Consider the following 25,623-nt stretch of genomic DNA (forward strand, 5'->3'; position numbering starts at 1 on the left):
ATGGGAGGATGTTCTAAAGAGCACGTGACCCATTGCTGGGCTTGGTCGGAACTTCATTTGCTCTTTATTGGAATTTGCTCTTTTCTTTTGGCCTTCCAGAAGTTAGCAGAGACTGTACGGCAGCTCTGTGGGTGAGTGGTCAGGGGCCTGATGGGGAATGGGTGAGTCTAAGTCTCGATATTTGGGGCCAAGAGAACTTCTCCTTCACCCTCAGAGGTATCCCTGAAAAATTAACTCTAAATAAGGCAGATTAATAACAGAAAGAGCTTTAAAATTTATGACCACCATGCACGCAGGGAGAGTCGCAGGGCGATTGCCCCATATTCCATGGAGGTACATAGGCTCATATACCCTGTTTCTTTGGAGAAAGGGAGATGGGGAAGTGTGGCTGATTTTTAGGGGGATAGTAAATGATTTTTAGAAGAATTCAGTGGGCTTGATGAACACACAATGGCTTCGGGCAAAGTCTGTTTGGCCTGCAGAGTGGACAATGGTTCGTGACAAAAGTCTGTCCAGGTTTGTTGACAGATTTAGTCTTCCTTCCTGTGATATGGTTTCAGTTAATGAAAACTCAGAGAAGGGACCAGAAGTCATTGTTTTCTTCTCTGGTACATCCAGAGTACAGGCAGATAAAAGAACTTAATCTTGTGGTTTAGAGGAGGTAGAGAATTAAGAGACAGGAGGAGAAGGAGAAAAAAAAATTGTTCTCCTTGGTGAGTCTGTCCAGCCTTTGTGTGATATGGTAAAAGTCTCTTCTAGCATCTGATAATCTCTAAGGGCCTTTAATTCAAAGTATTCATTGTGCCTGGGAGCCATAATTGTGCCCTGCTCCCCTTCATGACATAGGGCGGAATATGATTCTGGAAGGTCAATGGGAGCAAGTGGGAGAGGAAAGGAGTATTGACTATAGCCAGGATGAACTGAGAGAGGAGATAGTGGAGGTGAAGTTGAAAGGCACTGCCCTTAAAAGAGGCAGCATTGAAACATATATTTAGACTTTTAAAATTAAAATGGGGTTCCAGCTGAAGCCTGTTCTGAGCCAATGCCTTTACTTCCAAATGACCACGGAAATGACTGGATCAGAGCAAGGACTTGATGGAGCCAGCATCGACGACCTGAATTTCAAAGCTCTTCTGGGAAGTACATGGAAGTGATAACAGAATACCCTAATATTTCCAACTTCAAGTGTCTAAAGTAATCCCAGAGAAGGGACTTATAGTTCTAGCATCCAGAGCTGTGGCCAGCCTGCTTCTGGTTATGATATCCTGGGTGTGCAGAGCAAGCTAAGGAACCCAAGGCAAAGGCTCTGAGTTGTAGGGGGCTCACCCAACCAGACAGTAAAATAGATTATACAGTTGTAAAGGTAATGATGTTATAATTAAAGAAAAAATAAATAAACAGAGTATAAAGTCCAGAATAAGCTGAAGAATATATCAAAAATTATGAAGGCAGTATAGTATAGTATTGGAAGAGTTTAGATTCTGAAGATAGCCTGATTGGGTTTGATTCCTGGCTTTCTACTTCCTGTGTGATCTTGCATAAGTCACTGAATCCTTCTGTGCCCATCTCCTCCTCAGTAAAATGAAGATAATATCAGAAACTCATGGGGTAGGGATGAAGGGGACTAATGCAGGAAAGGCACCTCACATGGTTCCTGGGACAGAGTTATCATTCAATAAGGGTTAGGTATTATCATTGCATGGAAAGAGTAGCTTTCAAACAAGGGAACTTGATGATTTATTTAATAGAGAGTGTTGTGACATTTGGCCAGATATTTGGGAATAAACATTTGATCTTTTCTTTATATTCTATACCCAAATGTAGTTCAACCGCACTGAGAACCTAAATAATTCTAGAAAAATACATAGGCCAATATTTAAATAATTTTGTAGTAGAGATGGCTTTTTTAAGTATAACAGCAAAAGGAGAAGGCTAGAAGGGAAACAAAAATGGATAGACTTGGTTATATTTAAAAAATTGAAAGCTGGGCCAGGTACGGTGGCTCACGCCTGTAATCCCAGGCAGGCAGATCACGAGGGAAGGAGTTCAAGACCAGCCTGGCCAACATAGTGAAACTAACGATACAAACGATACAAAAAATTAGCCAGGCGTGGTGGTGTGGGCCTGTAATCCCAACTACATGGGAGGCTGAGGCAGGAGAATCACCTGAACCTGGGAGGGGGAGGTTGCAGTGAGCTAGGATTGTGCCATTGCACTCCAGCCTGGGAGACAGGGTGAGACTCCATCTCAAAAAAAAAAAAGAAAGAAAGCTTCTGGGCTTCAAAACAAAGCAAACCGAACCCAACTCACCCTAAGCAGAATCAGAAAGTAAATGACAAGCTAGGAAAAATATTCACAACATCCAAGACCAGGGGTAATACACTTAATATATAGAGTACATTATACTTTTTAGAAATCGATAAATCTTATAAATCAACAAATATCCATCAATCAATAAATGTTTAACATCTTTGCCAGGAAAAATAAGCATAGGACATTATGAATAGGTAATTCATAAGGAAAAATATATAAATAGACAAAAACATAAGATTAATCTAATGAGTAATCAAAAGGCCATGATTGAAAATAACATAGCATTTTTCACTTTTTAAAATGGCAATAATTTTTAAATGACCATAGCCAATATTGGTGAGGGTGCAGAAAAACAGGCTCTCTCCCATACTGTTGGCACGAATATAAATTGGCTCACTCTCTCGGTAGGGCACATTTTCAATACATTCTTAATGTGTGTAACTTTTGGCCTAACTCTTATACTTCCAGGAATTTAATTTTTAAAAATGTTCTGAGATATGAAAAGAAATAAATTTGACCACAAAGGTATCTACTACAACATTTTAAATAATATCAAACAATTAGACTACCTTCATATCAGATAACAGGTTACTGGTTAAATAAATGTTAATACATTTATTATTTAGCCTTGAGAATGAACTTTTCAGTTCTTGCTAATTGACTGAAAACCCAGCTGCTAAACTCTGAAATACATACCTGGTTATGGAGAACCTTGAGAAATAGCACACCCATACAATATATTACTAAATAAGCATTATTATTGGTGTGGCAGGAGAATAACATGTAATGACACAAAAAGATGATCCAATTATATAAAGTGTGTGTGCTTGTGTGTGTACACAAAATAAGTTATATGTACAGTATGATATTAGGAAATACAAGTGTAAATAAATGTATAAACAGAAAATGTTATTTCTCAGGGGTGAAATTAAGAGTTACTTTTCTTTCTTTCTTTTTTTCCACTTATCCAAGTGTAATTGTGGCTTTTATTTTGCATTATTTGACTTGACTTTTATTTCACATCCTTCTCCATGCAACTAGACGTGCAAAGCAAGATGTTTTAAGAGAATAATCATTTTCCGAATCAGAATAGGAGTTTGATGCCTATATGTGTGAATGTCAGTCCTCAAAATGGTCGTTCTCGAATATTTCATTCTGCTGTTACATTAGGTAGATGGTGTTATAAATGCATATTTTCTTTAAACATTCTGTTAATGTTGTTGAAAGTTGTTTTGATACCAAACAACATGGCATTCACCACGTAGCCAATGAGAAGACACTCATCAGACCCTTAGATTTTCCTCCCCGGCCCAGGGGATTTGCACAGACAGTCCTTACCCAGGCCAGAGCTCCGGCCCTTGACTTCCTCTTGGTACCTGGATTCCAGTCTCTTGCTACTCACAGCCTTGAGATGGTTTTGCATTTGCCCAGGGCCTCTGAGCCCGGGCTGCCTCCTCATCACAGTGAGTGTCCTTCCAACTTAACTCTTATACACAGTCCTGCCTTTCCTCTCCCAGTTTGACTCGTGCCCTAAAGTGCTTCTCAGAGGCCATTTTCTCTGTTCTTCTACTTTTTATTATTATTATTTTTTTTAGATGGAGTCTCTCTCTGTTGCCCAGGCTGGAGTACAGTGACGCAATGTCGGCTCACTGCAAGCTGCACCTCTCAGGTTCACGCCATTCTCCTGCCTCAATGTCCCTAGTAGCTGGGACTACAGGCCACCACCACCAGGCCCAGCTAATTTTTTGTATTTTTAGTATAGACAGGGTTTCACCGTGTTAGCCAGGATGGTCTTGATCTCCTGACCTCGTGATCCACCCACCTTGGCCTCCCAAATGCTCTTCTACTCTTAATGGTGATGAATAGACTTTCCATTTTCCTATTTTGTTTTTTGTCAAAGTTGTTTTCTAAAAATCTTTCCTGAGCTCTTTACAGCCCCGACAGGTATAAACAGGTCTTCTGAATTGTCCCCTCAACATGTCTCTCTTCAACCTTCTGAAAACAAATTCTGTCTGGCCTTCAGATACCTCACTTATGGTCCCTTCAACTATTAAGAATACTAAGGCTCCCATGTGCAATAATGGAGACAGATGCCCCAACTTCTAGCCCTCCTCAGGTTGCCCCTGTCACCACCACTGCCTAGTGGAGAAGAGGATTTTACTTTATGGGTTTTCTCCCTATATTACTCCTTCTTCCTGTTCCCTGATCTTGGAGGAGTTGTCCTTCCCTCGGGCTTCCCAGGGACACTTGCTTACCATACTCTTTCCTTCCTTCAGTTCCATCAAATATAATTCCCATATCTCATGCCCTCTAGGCACCAACTGATAGACCATCGTGTCTCAAGCAGACAAACCCAAGGCTTTGTGTCCATCATAATTACCTAAGGGAGATTTTCAAAAGACAGTTGTCTCTACCCCACTGCCATGGTCTGAATATTTGTGTCCCTTACAAAATTCTTATGTTGAAATCTTAACCACCAATGTGATGGTATGAGGAGCTCACGAAGCCTTTTGGGAGATGATTAAGCCACAAAGGTAGAGCTCTCATCAACGCGATTGGTGCCCTTATAAAAGCTATCCCACGAGTTGCCTTGCCCCCTCCACAATGAAAGGACACCAGAAAGGGGGTCTCAGCAGACACTGCATCTGCCATCACCTTGATCTCCAACTTTCCAGCCTTCAGAACTATAAGAAAAAAATTATGTTGTTTATAAACCACTCAGTTTGTGGTCTTTTATTGTAGCAGCCCAAACAGACTATGACACCCCAACCCCCGCCGTGAAGATTCTACTTCAATAGGTCTAGGTAGTATCAGGCTTGGGGGCTTCAGTGGTCCTCATGTTTCAGTGCAAATCAGAATAACTTGGGGAGTTTTAGAAAATTCACATGCGCAGACACCACCCTAGCCTCCTGCAGTCATTCAATAAATAAAGGCAGGGATTTGTCATTTTGTTTACACTACATCTCTTGCTCAATGTCTAACAAGCATGAGTAGAGTCCTCTGGTATGTTTGTGTAGACTGAACAACTTCAGAAGGGATGCTATTTATATAAATTATTGATTTATACAACAGGATGGTCTTGTGAAATAGGCATCTAATAAATACTGAGTAAATGAATGGGAAGATTGGGAAAGAAAATCTTTCTAAAAAATATTACTCACTTTCAAGTAGCAAAAAATGAAAGATGAAAAGCAGACCAAATTAGGGAAGCCTGTTACAAGAGGCTGAATAATGGCCCCCAAAGATGTCCGTTTCCCAATCCCTGGAACCTGTGACTGTGTTGTTACTTTCCACGACAAAATAACTTTGCAGACGTAATTAAGGACCTCACTATGAGAAGATTATCCTGCATCATTGGAGGGGGACCAGTGGAATCACATAAGCCCTTATAAGTAAGAGAGGGAGGGAGGAGAGTCAGAGTCAGAGGCGGACATGTGACGGCAGATGCAGAGGTCATCGCGATGTGATTGGTGGAAGGGGCTATGAGCCAAGGAAGGCAGCAGCCTCTAGAGGCTGGAACAAGCAGGAAGCAAAGTCTTACTTGGAGCCCGCAGAAGGAATTCAGCCCTACTGACGCTTTGATTTTAGTCCAGTGTGACCTGTTAGGGATTCCTGGCCTCCAGAACTGTAAGATAGCAAGTTTGTGTTGTGTAAGCCATGCAGTTATGGTAATGTGTTACAACAGCAATAAGAAACGAATGCAGCCTTCCAGAAATGATACGTGGGAGGGAATTTCAGGCAAGGGGGTAGACGGATTTGCTACTGCATATGCTGCATTTGCTGCATAACAAATAACCATATACTTAGCAACTTAAAACAATATCATCTCTCTTTTCTTTCTTTAATATTTTATTTTAGGTTCCAGGGTACATGTGCAGGTTTGTTGCATAGGTAAATTGTGTGTCATGGTGTACAGATTATTTCATCACCCAGGAAATAAGCACAGTACCTAATAGGTAGTTTTTCAGCCCTCATCCTCCTCCCACCCTCCACTCTCAAGTAGGCCTTAGTGTCTATTGTTCTCTTCTTTGTGTCCACGTGTACTCATTGCTTAGCTCCCACTGATAAGTGAGAACATGCGGTATTTGGTTTTCTGATCATATGTTAGCTCACTTAGGATAATTACTCCATCCATGTTGCTGCAAAAGAAAAGATCTCTGAGTAACAATTCATAGTGTATATACGTACCACATTTTCTTTATCTAGTCTACCGCCGATGAGCATTTAGGTTGATTCCATGTCTTTGCTATTGTGAACAGTGCTGTGACAAACACACATGTGCATGTGTCTTTATGATAGAATAATTTATATTCCTTTGGGTATATAAATGGGATTGCTGGGTCAAATGGTGATTCTGTTTAATTTATTTGTGAAATTGCCAAACTGCTTTTCACAATGACTGGACTAATTTACATTTCCACCAACAGTGTATAAGTGTTCCCTTTTCTCCACAACCCCACCAGCATCTGTTATTTTTTGAGTTTTTAATAATAGCCATTCTAACTGGTGTGAGATGATATCTCATTGTAGTTTGGATTTGCATTTCTCTAATGATTACTGATGTTGAGTATTTTTTATATGCTTGTTGACTGCATGGATTTGAAAAGTGTCTGTTCATGTTTTTGCTCACTTTTTAGGGGGGGGGTCGTTTGTTTTTTGTTTGTTAATGTCTTTAAGTTTCTTATAGATTCTGGATATTAGACCTTCGCTGGATAAATAGTTTGCAAATATTTTTCCCCATTCTGTAGGTTGTCTGTTTACTATGTTGATAGTTTCTTTTGCTGTGCAGAAGCTCTTTGGTTTAATTAGATCCCATTTGTCAATTTTTGTTTTTGTTGCAATTACTTTTGGCAACTTTGTCATGAAATCTTCACCAGGTCCTATGTCTAGAATGGTATTTCAAAGATTATCTTCCAGGGTTTTTATAGTTTTAGGTTTTACATTTAAGTTTTTAATCTATCTTGAGTTGACTTTTGTATATACTGCAAGGGTGCGGTCCAGTTTCAATCTTCCACATACGGCCAGCCAGTTATCTCAGCACTATTTATTGAATAGGGAATCTCTTTCCCATTGTTTGTTTTTGTCAACTTTGTTGAAGATCAGATGGTTGTAGGTGTGCAGAATTACTTCTGGGCTCTCTATTCTATTGCACTGGTGTATGTGTCTGTTTTTGTACCAATATCATGCTGTTTGGCTTACTGTAACGTTGTAGTATAGTTTGAAACTGGATAATGTGATGTCTCCAGCTTTGTTCTTTTTGCTTACAATTGCCTGGCTTTTCAGACTCCTTTTTGGTTCCATAAGAATTTTAGAATACTCTGTGAATAATGGCATTAGTAGTTTGATACGGATAGCACTGAATCTATAAAGTTCATTGAGCAGTATGGCCATTTTAACAATATTGATTATTTCTATTCATGAGCATGGAATGTTTTCCATTTGTTTATGTCATCTCTGGTATCTTTAAGCAGTGTTTTGTAATTCTCATTGTAGAGATCTTCCACATCTATGGCTAGCTGTATTCCTAGGTATTTTATTCTTATTGTGGCTATTGTGAATGGAATTGCATTCTTGATTTGGCTCTGAGCTTGGATGTTATTGGTATAGGGAAATGCTGCTGATTTTTGTTCATTTATTTTGTATCCTGAAACTTTGCTGAAGTTCTTTATCAGATCAAGGAGATTTAGGGCAAAGACTGTATGGAGTTTTCTAGATATAGAATTATATTCTCTGCAAACAGGGATAGTTTGACTTCCTCTTTTCCTATTTGGATATCTTTTATTTCTTTCTCTTGCCTGATTCCTCTTGCTATGAATTCATATACTATGTCAAACAGGAGTGGTGAAAGAGGGCATCCTTGTCTTGTTCCAGTTTTTAGGAGAAATGCTTTCAACTTTTGCCCATTCAGTATGATGTCAGCTGTGGATTTGTCATAGGTGGCTTTTATTATTTTGAAGTGTGTTCCTTCAATGCTTCATTTGTTGAGGGTTTTTAACATAAAGGTATGTTGAATTTTATTGAAAGTATTTTCTGCATTTATTGAAATAATCATGTGGTTTTTGTTTTTAGTTTTGTTTATGTGATGAATCACATTTATTGATTTGTGTACATTGAACCAACCTTGCCTCCTAGGAATAAAGCCTACTTACTTGATCATGGTGGATTAGCTTTTTGATGTGCTGCTGGATTCAGTTTGCTAATGTTTTGTTGAGAATTTTTGCATCTATGTTCATTGAGGATATTGGCTTGAAGTTTTCTTCTTCTTCTTTTTTTTTTTTTTTTTTTTTGGTAATGCCATCTCTTATCTCACAATCCAAGATGTCAGAAGTCAGGGCAGGCTTGACTAGATTCTCTGCTCAGGACTTTGCCAAATTGCAATCAAAGTGCTGGCCAGGCTGGGCTTTTATTGGAAGCATCTGAAAAAGAATTGCTTCAAAGTTCACTCAAGTTGTTGGCCAGATTCAGTTCCTCGGGGATGTAGAACCAAGGTCACCATTTCCTTGGTGGCTGTGAGGTAGGGGCTGCTGTCTGCTTCTAGAAGCTGCTCCCATTACTTGCCATGGGGCCTTCATCTTCAAGCCAGCAATGGTACATCAAATCCTGTTTGTGGTTCCAATCACTGACATCCTCTTCTGTGACTAGCTGAAGACAGCTCTGCTTTTAGAGGGCTTATGTGATCCATCAGGCCTGCTAGACAATCTTTCTTCACCTTATAATGAAACAACCATGGAGTGGGATCTCATCATTACTCCCAGCATCCACCCACACTCATAGGGAAAGGGGCAATACAAAAACAAGGGTCTCTGGGGGGTGATTCTTAGAATTCTGCCTGCCACAGGGAACTTCAGGTATAGTGCTGGTCAGCAGTAAAACCACCACTTCCCTGCCCAGACAAAGGCCAGCCCTGGGTGCCCATGCAGGGCCTTGAGAGCTTCTTGTCCAGAATGAGGTTCATCCTTCATTAGCTGTGGGTGGACAGATAAAAGGACTTTGGATTACAGTTGGGGGTTGAGAGCTTGAAATAAAAACAAAAAATAAAATTATGTACTGATTTTACTTATTAGGACTTTCTCGTTTGTGTATTCTTGATATTTAGATGACAAATTATTACTTTGCACTCCGTCTTACAGAAATGTCTGCAATGTTCAGTAGGGGCCTGAATCAAACTCTCTTCCTTAACTTCCCTTCCTCCTTGCTTTTTGGCCCTCACCCAGGCCCAACAACTCCCTTATCAGCAGACAAAGGGATACACCTTTTGACCTGCACCAAATAGAATCAAAGTCCCATTATCAGGTCAGATGCTTATGCAAATCAAAGTATTATTAAAAAAAAAAAACAAAACAAAACAGAAGGACACCGCGGAGTGTATGAGCTCTTTCTTAAGTGAGTCCTTTATTTTCTTTAAGCTGTGGATTCCTACTCATTTGGCTAGGTTGATTCATTTTCAGGTTTGTTTTTGTTTTTCATTGTTGAATTTCAGAAATCCCATTTATTTTCATTTGGCTTAGAAGTCTTCTGAGAATCAGCTATTTCTTCTGTAACTCTCCCTAAGTAATTCTTATTCTATTTCTAATCTATAAGGTTTTCTGACTTTTTGCCCTTCAAAGCAATTTGGTAGGCAGACATCACACAAGCCTCTTCACATCTCATTTTATCCTGTAGTTCTGCCACCCACTCGGAGCTTTTGCAGGAATTTAGTGCTATTTTTGTCATATCCGGTTAATGCCAAAAAACAATTCTCTGGTTTCACCACTAAAGCTCTTAGGAGGATCTGCTACATGGTTAACAGAGCTCAGCAGTTAGTCCTACATTCTTTACTTCTTGTTATTTCTTGTCATGCTTGTACCTTGCGAACTTCATGACGTCATCCAGTTTGGAATACCTTGCTTCTGATATTTGCCCATTCACTGAACCAGAGGATTTGGGCCCCTCCCTCCTAAAAGCAAATTGATCGATGACTGGATCTTTAATACCCCCTTGCCAGCTTTTACCTTCTGCATGAAAATCTGAAGACTTATGAATGAGGACGGCTATATCCTGTTTCATCAATAGTCTCTCACTACATTTTTTAAAGGAGTGATCTGGAAACTTTTATATTCGTAAACATGTAAAGGTGTTAGGGAGTTAATTCCCACATATGAGCATGTAATGCAAGCCCAGGAATGTTCCTGTGGAAAGTTTCTTCATGACACATTTGAGGTAGGAATCAGGTCATACTCTTCATCTGTTACCCCTTCACATGCTTTGTTCTAGACTCATGATGTTAATTTTGATGCACACACTTTCTCCATCATGTGCCCACTCCACAGTCACGCCTATGAACAGAGGTGGTGAGTGTTGATAGTATTTGAAGAATCCAGGAATAGCTGAGTTCTCTCTGCTCCTCAAGCCTGCCTCCCTCCTTGGGGTTGTCAAGGGAACAGAAAAAATGAAAATCCACTTACCGTTTTATGACAAATTGTCCTAAGTCCTCACTTCCCCTACAGTGAAGCACTTTGGAAAAGCTTGGAAGCCCACCCCTTTCCACTCCAGACCTGAGGGCGCCTGTGTGGGGAGGAGTAAAGTGTGGGAGGACGAGATAGCAAGATTTTGTTCAAGGACACAAGCTCTGCCTCCACTGACCCAGCCAGCTGCAAGAAGAAAGTGCGGGTACGCGACTTTGAGATACACCTCCCTCCACTCTCCTGCGTTTCCACTGTTGGCCTTCTCTTTATCCTTAAAACATGCCAACTTCTTTTCTCTCTCTGGACTTTGCATTTGTTAGTAGTGGCATTCCACATGATAGTCATTTCCTCCTCAACTTTCATGTCCCAACTCAGATGCCACTAGCTCTGAGGGCTCTTTCTTGCTCATCCTAGCTAAAGCATTCCTCCTGACTCTTTGCACATGTGAGTCTATTTCATATTCTTTTTTTTTTTTTTTTTTTGACATGGTCTTGCTGTATCCCCCAGGCTGGTCTCAAACTCCTGGGCTCAAGTAATCTCCTGTAGCTGGGACTATAGGCATGCCATTGCGCCCAACTAATTAAAAATGTTTTTAAAAGAAACAGCAACCTAATTTCATATTTTTGATAGCACATATTGATAAAGAGTGTGTACCCATTGCCTTCCTCCTCCCGTTAGAATGTCAGGGGCACTGGTTTATATGTTGCTGTATCTCCAACACCTAAAACAGCACTCAGCTCATGGTAGGGACTCAGTAAGTCCTTGACTGGTTGCCAGTGACCCATTCACCAATGAGCATAACCCAATCCATGTCTTGAAATCTAGCCAATCAGGTCGCATTACCTCTTCTAGCAGGGGCGTGAGGAAGAAGGTGGGAAGTTTATTGTATTAGTTATCAGTTGCTGCACAGCAAATAACACTAAAACACACTGGCTTAGAACAATGGGTATTTATGATCTCAGTGTCGGTGGTCAGGAATTCAAAATGGCCTTAGCTGGAGCGTTCTTCTCTGGGTCTCCCCTAAGGTTGCAGTCAAGATGTCAGCTAGAGCTGCAGCTATTTAAAGCTTGATGGAGCTGGAGGGTCTGCCTCCAAGAAGGCTCATTCACGTGGCTGTTGGCAGGAGGACTGAATCCTGATGGCAGAAGGCCACTGGTAGGAGGCCTTAGTTCTTCCCCACATAGACCCTTCAATAAGGTGATGTAAGTGCCTTGACTATCCGGCAGCTGGCTTCCTTCAGAGCCTGTGATAAGGAAAGAGTGGCAGAAGCCACAAAGTCTTCTATGATCTAGCCTTGAAAGTGACATATCATCACATCTGCCATATTCTGTAATCACACAGACCAACTTAGGTATGATATGGGAGGCAACTACACAAGGGTGTGAAGATTAGAAGCAAGGCTCACTGGGGTTCTTCTTGGAGACTACCTACGACACCTTTCCTCACCCCTAATCTACGTTGCTTAGATTTCCTTTCTATCTGCAGCACTGATGTGCTATGACAGATTAGGCAGGAGCAGGCCAGGGCAAGTGAAAGCTGGGACCTCAACCATTGACTGTTGAGCTGAGAGGTGGGATAAACCTCCATGCAGGATGCAGAGAAAATTACAGTTTGACGAGCAAAACAAAGCATCTTTACAAAGCGACAGTCGATGACAGAGACAGTTGTAGAAAATAGTCGACAAGACATGCAGGAGACCACACAACATACAGAAAGGTGCTGACAAGAGGGTGGAGACCAGTGACCAGGATCCACAAGCATACCATTATTTGAAGATTAAGGTTGCAATAAGCTGAAATCCTGTAAGTGTATAATGGAGTATCCAGCCCCACACTTTAGGTACCCAAACAGGACTCTGATCCCAGAGAGAATTTTGTCAAATTCATTGCTTGTTCTTGGTCATTGTATACAAGACTGTGAGTGGGTACATGCCTTCCTTCCTGATACTCTAATTTCATCTTCTTGCATTTCCAGTTGTGCTCAATAGCATATACTTGCAAGAACACTGCACACTCTTTTCTTTCTCCTTGCTTCTGGCAATGGTAAACTTCATTGAATGCACATTTCTGTTTTGCCTGACCAACTCCTGCTTTTCCTCTAAAGTTCATCTCAGCCTAACCCCTTTCGAGGTGACTTACCTGGCCACTTCCATCTGCCTTGACCATCCAGGTACTCTCCTTCAGAACCCCCTTATAACCTTCCACAGATCTCTGACACTGCACTCACCCCTGTCTCCCCGGGGGCCCCTGAGCTCCTTGAGGGCAGAGACAGAGCCTTTTGTTTGCTGTGTTCTCAACACCTGTCCAGGACTTACCATATCAGAAGCCTCATTAACACCTTTATAGATTAGTGAAAGGAACTACCTGGGAGGCTTTTTCCGACTTTCTTACTGCAATGTCAGAATGGAGGATGTCCTCCACCATGCCTTAGGAAAATTAATAAAAAGTGAATATTCTCAGGGACTCAGTCCCAGATCACCACCAAGGATTGCACAGGGTGTGACCTCACAGGTGCTATAACCGCTGAAGCAAGAAAGAAGTGTTATGCCCCATGTATAAGTCTGTTCTCACACTGCCTTAAAGAACTACCTGAGGCTGGGTAATTTATAGAGAAAAGACATTTCATTGATAGACAGTTCCACAGGCTGTATAGGAGGCATGGCTGGGGAGGCCTCAGGAAATTTACAATCATGGCAGAAGGGCAAAGGGGAAAGAAACAAGCATGTCTTCAACATGGCGGCAGGATAGAGAGAGAGAAAAAGGGGAGGTACTACACACCTTTAAAGAACCAGATCTTTTGAGAACTCTGTCAAGAAACAGCACTAGGGCGATGGCACTAAGACATTAGAAACCACCCCCATGATTCAATCACCTCCCACCAGACCTCACCTCCAACACTCAGGATCACAGTTCAACATGAAATTAGGGTTGGGACACAGCCAAACCATATCACCCCAGGAGGCAGTGTCTTCGGGCAGTGGCAGGCACAGGGATGCTATAGCACATGGAAGTCAGGAGGGGTGAGGAAAGCCCACAGTAACCTAGACATGAAGATGCACTCAGGCAAAGGCTCCATTTCACACAGCCTTCCTTGCAGGAAAGTGTGGTCCAGTGACTAAATTCCGTTCAGCAGAACCTCAATGGAAATTGTGTTAAATTTTTGTAAAATGTCCTTAAGTGGAATGTGTGCTCATCCTTTCTCCTCTCTGCTTCTGGCTGGAATGTGGACATGTTGGCAGGAACTGGAGCAGCCATTTGGACCATGAGCTATCCACGAATGCAGGCCTCTTGGGGAACAGCAATGAGACAGAATCATGGGAATGATACCATGGCACCCCTGCTGGCCGTGGGCCACCTATTTCAGACTTTTATATGAGAGGGAAATATAGTTATATATTTAAGCTGTTTGGCAGAGGGGAGGGTCATGTGTAGACAAACCTAATCCTAGAGAAATATGGGCAGTTTGTATGACATTCCCAGGAATTTTGGGCTTCTTAATGTCTTATAGCCCAACTATATTCTTGGACTTGAAGGTGTAACATGTGTATCCATTCAAGATTTTACTCGTGGTAGAGGGGATTCCATACAGGCAGACTGAGCTTGGGAATAGATAGCGGTTGCAGATGGATACCCCTGGGAAACTCTGACATTCTGAAGAAAGATAATGCTGGTGATTGTGCTTGTGGCTTCTGATGGAGCCATATAGTCTTAATGTCAGCCAGCACTATCCTTCAGGAGTGCCCATGTACCCAACTTCATCTGGTGTGGTGTAGAGCTACAGGCAAAACTGACCCAGGAAAAAAATAGGGTAGTGATGATGGGGTTGACAGAACAGTTTCGGGGTGAAGACTTCCTTTGAATCTATAAAGATCCATCTCCTGAATCTATTTTACCACTCTGAGGGGATGTTTTTGAATTAACATACACTCCCTGTAAAGTTGCAAATGCAACAGTCATCTATACCTTACTGATAATTGCTTTAATCAGACCAAGTATTAGCAGTGGTCAGCTTCAAAGGAATAAAGTTTGCAAGAGAGCAAAAGCAGGGAGAAAAATATGGTGGTTCATTTGGAAGAAGAGGCTTGCCTTGGGCTTAGCAATTCAGAGCCCAGCAAGGCTGAGGGTCTGCAGGGTGAGGAGGAGAGGACTGTGGGATGGGCTGTGGAAAGACTTGGTCCACTTTTCAGTTGGCTCCCGCTCCATTGGAGCTGGTGTGCCCTGAAAATCACCTCAGTGCTGTCCTTGGCACATCTTTGGTGCCTGGAATTGTCAGAGCTGTGGTGTCAGGACTTGCCTGGAAGCTATGGACTATAGCCAACCATGGCTTGGCTTGGACCCATGAACTGATGGTGGCAGCCATTTAGTAAGTGCTATTGATGAGGAAACTGAAGCTTGGTGAAGTTGGGTAATTCACACAGGCCACAGATGGTCAAGCGGTCTGACCCCATTTAGTCTGACCCCAAAATGCAAACATCCTTAGTGTAGGGCATCCAAGGGTCTTTCTACCTGGCTTCTGCTCACTCTTTCCAAGAGCCAGAGAAAAGACAGGGAGGAGCAGAAGACGGGAAGTGCAGCCTCCTGCTGCAGAAGGACACATAAGAACAGCTCAGCCCCTCCTCTTCTGACTTCTGTCCCTAGTCCCGCACTTCTTCCACTCTCTTTTCTGTCATTCTTGGGAATTTTCAGTAGTTTCCAAACCTGTCTGCTTAGGGAAATTTTAAAAATATAGATTCCAGGTCCCAAGTCAAGGAGCCTTCTAATTTTGTTGGCTTTGGTGATAGTGATTTGCCGTCCAGGCTGAGGACAGGAAGGGACTGGGGTTGGAAGAGCCTCAGAAATCTCCTTCTTAGATGCTTAGGCCTCTAGTGCATGAAGTCCTTTGTGATAAGAAAACAACAACAAACAAACAAAAATCACCACCCCTGTGTAAAACCAATGGGGTGGGTTGAGAGACACCATCTCCTGTTTGGTGACTGACTATGAAATTTTAATCACTTTGACATACTCACAAGTCACATGGAAATAAAATGCTTCCTGGGTTTCCTTAAACATTTTATTCCCTTTGGATAATAGGGAAGCAATTTTGCTGACTTAGGAAAACATAGAAAAATAGGTGAACTTTGCCTTCGTCTTCCCTCATCACTGCCTCCTCTGAGAGGTTTCCAGGGCTCTCATTCAGTCCCATAGATGCTCCAGACATACCTCCTGCACCCCTTCGCAGCCTTGGACCCTACAGGTCCTATGCACCTTCTTCCTCTCTCTACCTTCTTTGCCCCCAGTCTCAGCTCAAATCCTTTTGTTCCCTTAGGTCAAGAGAGCAGCTGCTTGCAAAGCAAGCTAATAAGTGGATGCCCTTTGAGATACCAGTGACTTCGTGCATCCCTGGAGAGCCCTACACTTCCTGAGATTTCACCCTTCTCTGTTTGCTTATAGGATTGGTTGCTGATCTTAGTAAGAGGCCATATGCTAAGGAACTCAATACTTCCCTGGAGAGGAATCAAGAATTGATGACATGACTGAAACACAGGATGCTTGGTATTTTTGAAGTCTGGCTACTAGTGACTAAGGATGAAAGTGTAGACTAAAACAACAAGCCAGCTTTTCAGTGTTACTCTGCATCTATTACATTGAAGTATGTTTGAGTAAAGTAATAGCAAATTATGCTCTGTTCAAGCAAAGTGACAGTTGTCTGCTATTGCATGAACATTCAAGGACAGCAGAAAGATGCATGGAGTGCCCTTCTGACTGTTCCCATCAGGAGAGGTAGCTATGAGATGGGCCCTTCAACGTCAAACTCTATTAGCCTTAAGGATACACACTATGATTTGTGGGGATTAGGAGGTTTGCTTTAGGATCACAGAATGTTAGCATCAGAAGGGACTTTCCAAAGTGAATTTTTTTTTGACTGATAGCAAAATTGTTTTGCCATCTCTGAGCACCCCTGCCAGCTCACAGGAGTTAGAGGTAGCTCTAACGATTGCCATGTCTTGAGGGATGGAAAGAAAGATTACACACCTTCAAAAAATGGGGAAGAGCACATACTGGGTGCCCTCCAGAGTCTTCTTTGCATACCCTTCAATAATCAGAAAAATTGAATTAATTACTGATGGCCAAGGACCCTACTGGTATTCTCAAGAGGAGATGATAGTGCTCCATTTATGGAAAAAATGTCCTCAGATCCCAAGGGACCCGTTGTTTTTGACGACTATTCTTTGTTCAGGATACACCACCACAGATGAACACCATACTTGCAGGATGGTGTATTACACCCTTGACATGGTGAGCAAGCCCAACTTAAAACCCCCAGAATACCCACTGATATGGTTTGGCTGTGTCTCCACCCAAGTCTCATCTTGAACTGTAGCTCCCATAATCCCCACATGTGTGGGAGGGATCCAGTGGGAGATAATTGAATCATGGGGGCGGTTCCCCCATACTGTTCTCATAGTAGTAATAAGTCTCATGAGATCTGATGATTTTGTAAGGGGAAACCCCTTTGGCTTGGCTCTCATTATCTCTTTGCTGCTGCCATGTAAGATGTGCCTTTTGCCTTCCACCATGATTGTGAGGCCTCCCCAGCCACGTGGAACTATGAGTCCATTAAATCTCTTGTCCTTTATAAATTACCCAGTCTCCGATATGTCTTTATCAGCAGTGCGAAAACAGGCTAAAACACTCACCCTAATATCAGAAAGACAATGGCCAGAATTGCATGTTCACATATATTGCTGGGTGAGACCTCTTTGTAAATAGTAGACAACTGTAAGATGCCCTTTCAATTCTTGCCCCACTGGGCTCTCCATTCCCTGTATATCCAGCCTTTTGTCTACTTGGCTATTGAGACCTGGACATCATATAATAAACAGCTCAAAGCCCCTGTGGCAACTCCCTTTCCCTATGACTCAACTCTGACAGCCAACACGCACTCGCTGGCAAGCTTACTCTTTGCAAGGTTGGTCCTGCCACACAGGTTTTTATTTTTAATCTAAACATTTCCAGAAACCACAAGGTATAGAATTATTTTCCCCTGACTCATATTCAGATTGGGATTCTGTGTTTATTATAAAGCTGTTGTTTTAGGAGCATTTTAGGCACAATACACCAAGCCTACGAAGTTGAAGTTTAACCTCCCGGTCATAAGAAAGGAGCTCAGTCTATTCTTGGACCTCCTTGGTGTTGAACAGACAGAGACATGGGTTTTAAAAGACGGTGTTCTAATTTCTCACTAGGTCAGGCTCCAGCCTACAATGGGAGTTGTTGGAAGCCTGACAGCCATTGTAGAGTCCCGGGGTGGATGCCTGAGAGTGCTATTGTGAAAACAAGGCAGGAAAAGGATTTTTTCCCCCTCATACATCACTTTTTATCACATGATCCTGTAACTCACACACTTTTCCCTTTATAGCATGGCCTATCCTTCTCAAAGCACGTTCACACACAGCACCCCTTCCTTTATTCCTGCCATAAACAGGCATGAAGAGGGACCTGTAGAGCCTTCTTGCGTGTCCATAACATGACCTCCACCCTCCTCCCAATCCACACGACCTTTTCACCACCATCTGCCAGGATGCTATTGGGACAAATCTCGGTCACCATTAGGAAGCTAGGATTCCCCCACCTCCACCCAGTCCTCTCTCATCTCCAGTCTCTCACCTACATACAGTACCTGTATATCATCCATCTAGTCCCATCTCCCACTTCTGCACAGAGCAAAACCTTGCCATGGGACCCACTGGAACTCAAGATTCATTATCAGCAAAATCGCCCATATCCTCCCCGCCCCACCCATCAAACTTTCTTACCTTCTTATCCTGTCTGAATGCTTTCTCTGCAGCTCTCTTCTATCTCCCACAGCTTTCATGGTATAAGCCCAAGGGCTTAGAGGTGGGGTAGGTGTTGCCCTTGGTCCTTATTGTCCTTCTCCCAAACCATACTCGTACCCTCTTTCCTCCCTTTTCCCCCTCAATTTTGAAGCCCATGCTATCAGACTAAACCACTTGCTACCCTCCTTACTCCAGCCATCGATAGACCTGCAGGTCACGTACTCCTGTTTCTAGAAGAGTTAGCTCCTGGCTCAGGGTCACTCTCCCTATTGCCACATTCATCATGACCCTTGAGGATTTCACACCCACTTAGGTGATCTTTCTCACCCCTGGCCTCTGAGGTCCTCTGCAATGATTGTGTCCTTATCCTTCCTCATCCATGCATCTCATGGTCTCAGCCTCGCCATAACCACGGATTTCACTCTCCCATATGCTCAACTTCAAGCACCTCCTTTTCTAACCCCATTCTCCCAGCTATTGAGGTTACTCCCTCTGGTATCTTGGCTTCAACAATTCTTCAGTTCTATTGAGGCTGCATTGCTTTCCTATCACTGCTGTAACAAATTACACATATTTAGTGACTTAAAAAAACACAAATGTGTTGTTTTACAGTTCTGGAGGACAGAAGTCTGAAATCAGCTTCACCCCGCTAAAGTCAAAATATTGGTAGAGCTGGTTCCTTCCAGAGGCTCTCAGGAGAGAATCCACTTCCCTGCCTTTCCCAGCAGCTGGTAGCCACCTGTATTTCTTAGCCTGTGGTCCCTTCTCCATCATCAAAGGGCATCACTCTCTCACTTCAGGTCTTTGGTCAAAAGTTATCCTCATTGTTACATTCTGTCCCTTATTTTGCTTTTTCTTTGTTTTAGCTTTTTTGGTTTTTGGGGGGTTTTTTGGTCTAATTTGTATCCTCCACCCATCTCTGATACCTGGTCTAGATATTAACCTCCATGAGGATAGGGAGTTGTTTGGTTCATTGATGTGTCTAATAATTTAAGATAGTAGGTGCTCAATACATATTTATTACCAGAATAAATAAATTTTAATCTCACTACTTTTTAAAATCAATGCAGGGAATTAAATTAATAATTACTAAGAGGACAGGCATTGTGCTAGACATTGGTATAGGGTTGTCAGATAGTTTCAACAAAATTACTAGCTGGAAACAATTTATCGAGTAAAGATTGTTTATCTCATGGAACATTTAATGATGGAAATCTGCATTTACGTTCCTTTTATTACCAAGTAAGTGTAATTTTTTTAAAAACCTCCAACAAACCACAGAGTCTGGTTTTTACTGATTCAGGACTGGTTCTGTTACAGCCATTAAACCAAGATTACTCATAGCACAAAAATTTTTTTTCAATCTGGTATTCAATACAGAAGTTAGAGCAATTATAAAACCAGTTCTTACATAGAGCAGCAGGTTCCTTGTGGAAAACACATTTCCACTTATCAAAAAATGACATTCTGTTGAGAGATATGAACATCATGTCCAAAATACCAACTCTCCTCCCAGAGAAAATTTGGAGGGAGCCCCTTTCTTCTCACATTGACAACCTCCAGATTTGAATTACTCATCAAAAGATTTATCACGATTAGACAAGTGCAAAAGATTCAGAGCATGGTATGGTGAATTCTAGCCATTCCTTCTACAGTTTGAGACCTCTTAGATTCACATTTGTGCTGTGGCGGTAAATTTATGATCTACATAAACATGAAGCTCATTTTTCTGCAATTTGTATATGGCCTTCATGCCAGAGATTATAGCATCTTTCTTTTTATGGTACTTTGAAACCAAATTAAATCTTTACAATTCTTGATTCAAGGTTGATGAAATTACCGAAAGTGTCTTGTCTTTTTAAAGTTCTGCAACAAATAATTTAAAATTTTGCATGTTCTTTGATTTATAACTCCTTAACTAGAACTGTATCCTAAGAAAATAGTCCTGTAAATGGAACTTAACGGAACGTATTCAGGTATTGGAAACAGATAGGCCTGGGTTCTGATCCAGACTCAAGCATTAATATCACATCCCCATGTGGTCTTTTTTGTTTCAATTTTCTCACCTGTAAAATCAGAATAACACTGTATATCTTTTCAGATTGTTGTGAGATTTCAATATATTAGAAACACAGCCCCCTAAGCAGGTCTGATCCACAGAAAGTGCTGAAAAATGACAACAATCAAGGGTCCCACAGAGCTAAAACATGACTTACAGTGTTGAAAATTTTGGAGCAAATGAAATATCCAGCAATAGGGGATTGTGAAATAAATTTTGGTAAAGCCATGCAATGAAACTTTCTGCAGCTATGTGGAAAGACATTGCAGAAGAATTTTCAATGACCTAGAAAAATGTTCATGATAAAATGTTATGTGAAATTCCACTCATAGGTATAGGAGTAAAACAGGTAGTCAAACAAAAACTTGTACATAAATATTCATAAAAGCATTATTTGCAAAAGCCAAAAGGTTGAAAGAACCCAAAAGCCCATCAGTTAATGAATGGATAAACAAAATATTGTATATCCATACAATGGATATTATTCATCCATGAATGAAATAAAGTATTGAGACATGCTACAGTATGGATGTACCTTGAAAACACTATGCTAAGTGAAGTGAAAGAAGGCAGATGCAAATCACACATTTATGATTCCATTTGTATGAAACAGCTAGAATAGATAAATCCATACAAACAGAAGGCAGATTAATGATTGCTATGGGCTAGGGGTGTGAGAAATGAGGGGTGACTGTTAATTGTGTATGGCGTTTCTTTTTAGGGTGATGAAAAAGTTCTAGAACTAAAATTGTGCTAATGGTTGTACAACATTGTGAATGTACTTGATGCCACTGAATTGTACACTTTTAAATAGTTAAAATGGTAAATTTTATGTGTATTGTATCACAATTAAAAATGTTACCTGAAAAACTATAGCTTGAAAACTTGTGTTTACAGTGAAATATTATTTATATCTACTTATATGTGCACACACTCCTACTACACACACTGGAATTTATACACCAAAATGTTAGTAGTGGTTATTTCTCACCATGATATCACAGGTGATTTTTAAAATCATCTGTACTCTCTTAATTTTTTCAATAAGTATATACTACTTTTATAATAAGAGATGAAGTTTAAGGATAATAAAAGATGAAGTTTAAGGATAAAGAATCACAAAAACAAAATTGCTGAATAAATGTAAAAGATGAAAGTAGACCTGATATAGTTTGGCTCTGTGTCCCCACTCAAATCTCATCTTGAATTGTAATTCCCAGGTGTCAAAGGAAGTACCTGGTGGGAGGTTACTAGATCATGGGGGTGGTTTCCCCCATGCTGTTCTCATGATAATGAGGGAGTTTTCATGAGATCTGATGGTTTTAAGTGGCAGTTTTTCCCTGTGCATGCTCTCTCTTGCCGCCATGTAAGGTGTACCTTTCTTCCCCTTCGCCTTCCACTATGATTGTAAGTTTCCTAAGGCCTCCCCAGCCATGCAGAACTGTGAGTCAGTTAAACCTCTTCTCTTTATAAATTACCCAGTCTCAGGTAGTATCTTTATAGTAGTGTGAAAACGAACTAATACAAAACCCAACACTGACCTGCCCTTATGTTTACACAATAAAAGTATTGAGCATTATTTCATAATTACATCCTGTGTGCTGACAGTTCTGAAGTGTGCTTTGCTGCATAGAGCCAGCCATGTCTGCCTTTCACACCAGAATTTATGTGGAATCAAGTCCCATACTTTACGTCTAATTTGCAAATCACTGTAGTAAAGCATAAATTCAGAGAGTAAGTAGAAATAATTGCACCTAAGTCATGGCATGACAAGATAACACCTACCCTATATATATACATATATATGGTATATCCCCTATATATACATATGGTATATGCCCTATATATATATGCCCTACTTTAAAAAGTATATATATGTATGTTTTTCCTAAAGGGAGCACTGAAATCCTAGTCAGCGGGGTTCAAAACAAGACATTTAGCAATTCTACTTACACTTGCCTTCATTTATCTTATTAACCCCATGAGGAAAACCTCATTATTCTTATTTTATACAAGGTGAAATTTGGACTCAGCTGAATCACTTCCTTGGGTTCAGGGTGTTAGTAAATGGTAGGCCCAGAATTCACACACAGGCTCGTGGGAAACTCAAGCTCATACTCTACCTGCAGTCACTATCGCCTTGTCATTTCATGGATGAAGGAGCAGATGTTCAGAGAGGTAACCTAACTGGGCCAAAGTCACAGCTAATGTATGATAGACTTGGGATTTGATCCTCGTCTAGTGAATTTCCACCAATCTCAGCTGCCTCCCCAGCATTTCTTGATGATACTGACTACATTGATATCATTCTCTTTCAGGACACCAAAAAGACCATTATACAATACAACTTCAAAGAACTAGTAAAAAGATAATGGGGACTTCAGAATAAATAGGTCTTATACGTGGAGAGAATAATGGCTCAACTAAGAATAAAGGTCTGACATGAAGTTGTAAAATGTTCCAAGTATAAACAGATGCAAATACTTTATTTTAAATGGTATGATCACATAGAGATAACACTGAAATATGATCTACATTAAAATTTGAGCGGCAATGCAAAATGAATGAACCCTCTTAAAGACAGAATGAGACAAAACTTGGTATGAATCTCGCAAGCAGAGCCATCTGCCAGCCTGGCGAGCCATCCGGAGCCATTGTTCAGCAGACATAATCTGTATGAGAGCAGGTTTTTATATTTGAGCCACATCCCTGTTGCTCCATTGGTAATCTAAAGGTGAACCCTATCAGACCATGTTCTCTAGCCTAATTTGAAGGAGTGAGTTTAGTGTAGAAATTTTCAGCCTAGAGAGAAAACATGTATTGTTTTCCTTCACTTGCAACCCTTCTAACATAATAGATGATTCCCTCAGATGAATCTACCCCGGGTCCTATTTTGCACTCTCCGTCATGCTTCTGAATTCTTCTCAAATCCTGCTCAGAGCCCATCTGGGAGCTCTCCAAGCTACATATTAACCAAGTGACCTTGGTATCCTTGTTGCTTCATTGCAAGCATTTGTGCTAAAATGACATTTCTTTCCCAAGACACTGACCATATCATCCAACCTACTCTTTTTTTTTTCAAGAAATCTCAATGACATTCAAACTCAATGACTTGACCTTCTGGTTCTTCCGTGTCTCACTTCACGCCTCTGCCAGCCTTTGCCTCCTGTTCTTGTCTCCTCTCACACCTCCCTGCCCTTTCATTCAGGCTCTCCCTCCGCCCCTCTCAGCTGCTTTGTGTTTTTGTTCTCAGGTTTTTTTGTGTGTTCCTGGTCAACTGTCTTGGATGGAAGCTTCTCCCTCAGCCTTATACCTTCAATTTCTGTCATGCTCACTTGCTTTGTGAAGATTTCTTGTGTGCCCAGAGTGGTACCCCGGTGATCCAGGACCTCACCTAGCTTCCATTTTCTTGTTCCCAGCCTGTGCAATGGAAGGCTGGAAGGGAGTTATTCACTGAGAGAGCTGCACACTAAGATGGCCAATTTGAACACATATCCAGACATGGGAAGATAAGCCAGAGGAGCACTGCTTCCTCATTCATTCACTAATTCTTCAGTACGTTTGTTAAGAAGTCATTTCACATCAGACCCCACACTGGGTGACTAGCACATGTGTGAATGTGTTTGTGTTTACGTGTTATTTACAATGAGTCGTGGCAGGGTTCTTGAACTTTCTTGGTCATGGCACCCCCAGTCTGTTAGTACTATTTTTATGGCTCCACCAGTCTAAGAGTAATAACTAACAGTTTTTTTTTTTAACAATTAGGCTTAAACAACTTAATAAATACATATAGATTAACAATTTAGTAGACATTTGAAAAACATTCTTCTCTGGATATAGCCAGCAGGATACCCAAGAGTTCCTGACATTCTTTATGGAGTGGCTACACCTTGAAATCAACCACGGAGGTTGCGGGGCTTCACCAGTCCCTGCCCATGGTCCAGCTCCCTCTCCACCCCACCGAGGGGGGTGCTATGCTAAAAGAGCCTGAGTTAAATGATGAAGACTGGGCCAACCTAATGTGGAAGTGTTATCTGGAAGAACAAGAGGACAACAAGATGGTGGATCTGTTTGTGGGCCAGTTGAAAAGTTGTCTCAAGTGCCAGGCCTGTGGATACCACTCCATGACCTTCGAGGTTTTTTTTTGTGACCTCTCCCTGACCATCCCCAAGAAAGGATTCACTGGGGGCAAGGTGTCTCTGCGGGATTGTTTGAGCCTTTTTACCAAGAAAGAAGAGCTAGAGTTAGAGAATGCCCCAGTGTGTGACCCACGTTGGCAGAAAACAAGCGGTGCCAAAAGTTGACTATACAAAGATTCTCCTGCATCTTCATGCTCCATCTGAATCTATTTTCTGTCTCCCGAGGCTCCATCAAGTAAAGTTCTGTAAGTGTAGACTTCCCACTGCAGTGACTGAGCCTAGGGGTCTTTGCCAGTGGCAAAGTTGGAAGTCCTGTCTACCAGCTGTGTGCCCTTTGCAACCACTCAGGCAGCATCCACTGTGGCCACTACACAGCCCTGTGCCAGTGCCAGACTGGTTGGCACGTTTACAATGACTCTTGTGTCTCCCTGTAAGTGAAAAACAGGTGGCATCCAATGAAGCCTACTGTCCTACCAACTGACGCAGGACTCACCCCAGCGCCTGGGACGCCCCCGTAAGCCCTGGCCCTTGCGAAGCCCTTTAAACACCCTTAAGCCCCAGGATCCCCATTTATCTTAGAGACATCTATTTTTGTGTCTTTTAAATCAGAGAGTGGGGAGAGGGTGATTGTAGCTCCATATATATATATATATATATATTTTTTTTTTTTTTTTTTTTTAATTAAAAAGTACCTTTCCAAGTGGAGGCTCCCTGGTCTCCCAGTCCCATGTACAGAGCTCACCAGGCCCCTGCCCATGTAGAGCCTCCAGACCCTCGGCAATCTTTCTGTGAAAAAAAATGTATTTAAAATTTGAAATGTATTTGAAATTGAAAAACATACTTTGAAAA

At 41.5% G+C, this 25,623-nt stretch overlaps 1 pseudogene across 1 annotated transcript; it reads left to right on the forward strand.

Moving 5' to 3' along the window:
* Positions 1-25,255, forward strand: LOC710525 (ubiquitin carboxyl-terminal hydrolase 21-like; annotated as a pseudogene). The gene is made up of 2 exons (XR_013401832.1): positions 1-131; positions 24,476-25,255. The product of XR_013401832.1 is annotated as a ubiquitin carboxyl-terminal hydrolase 21-like (transcript).
* Positions 25,256-25,623: the final 368 nt, after the last annotated feature.

This window comes from Macaca mulatta, chromosome 12, assembly GCF_049350105.2.
Source record: "Macaca mulatta isolate MMU2019108-1 chromosome 12, T2T-MMU8v2.0, whole genome shotgun sequence".
In the NCBI taxonomy this organism is placed as follows: Eukaryota; Metazoa; Chordata; class Mammalia; order Primates; family Cercopithecidae; genus Macaca; species Macaca mulatta.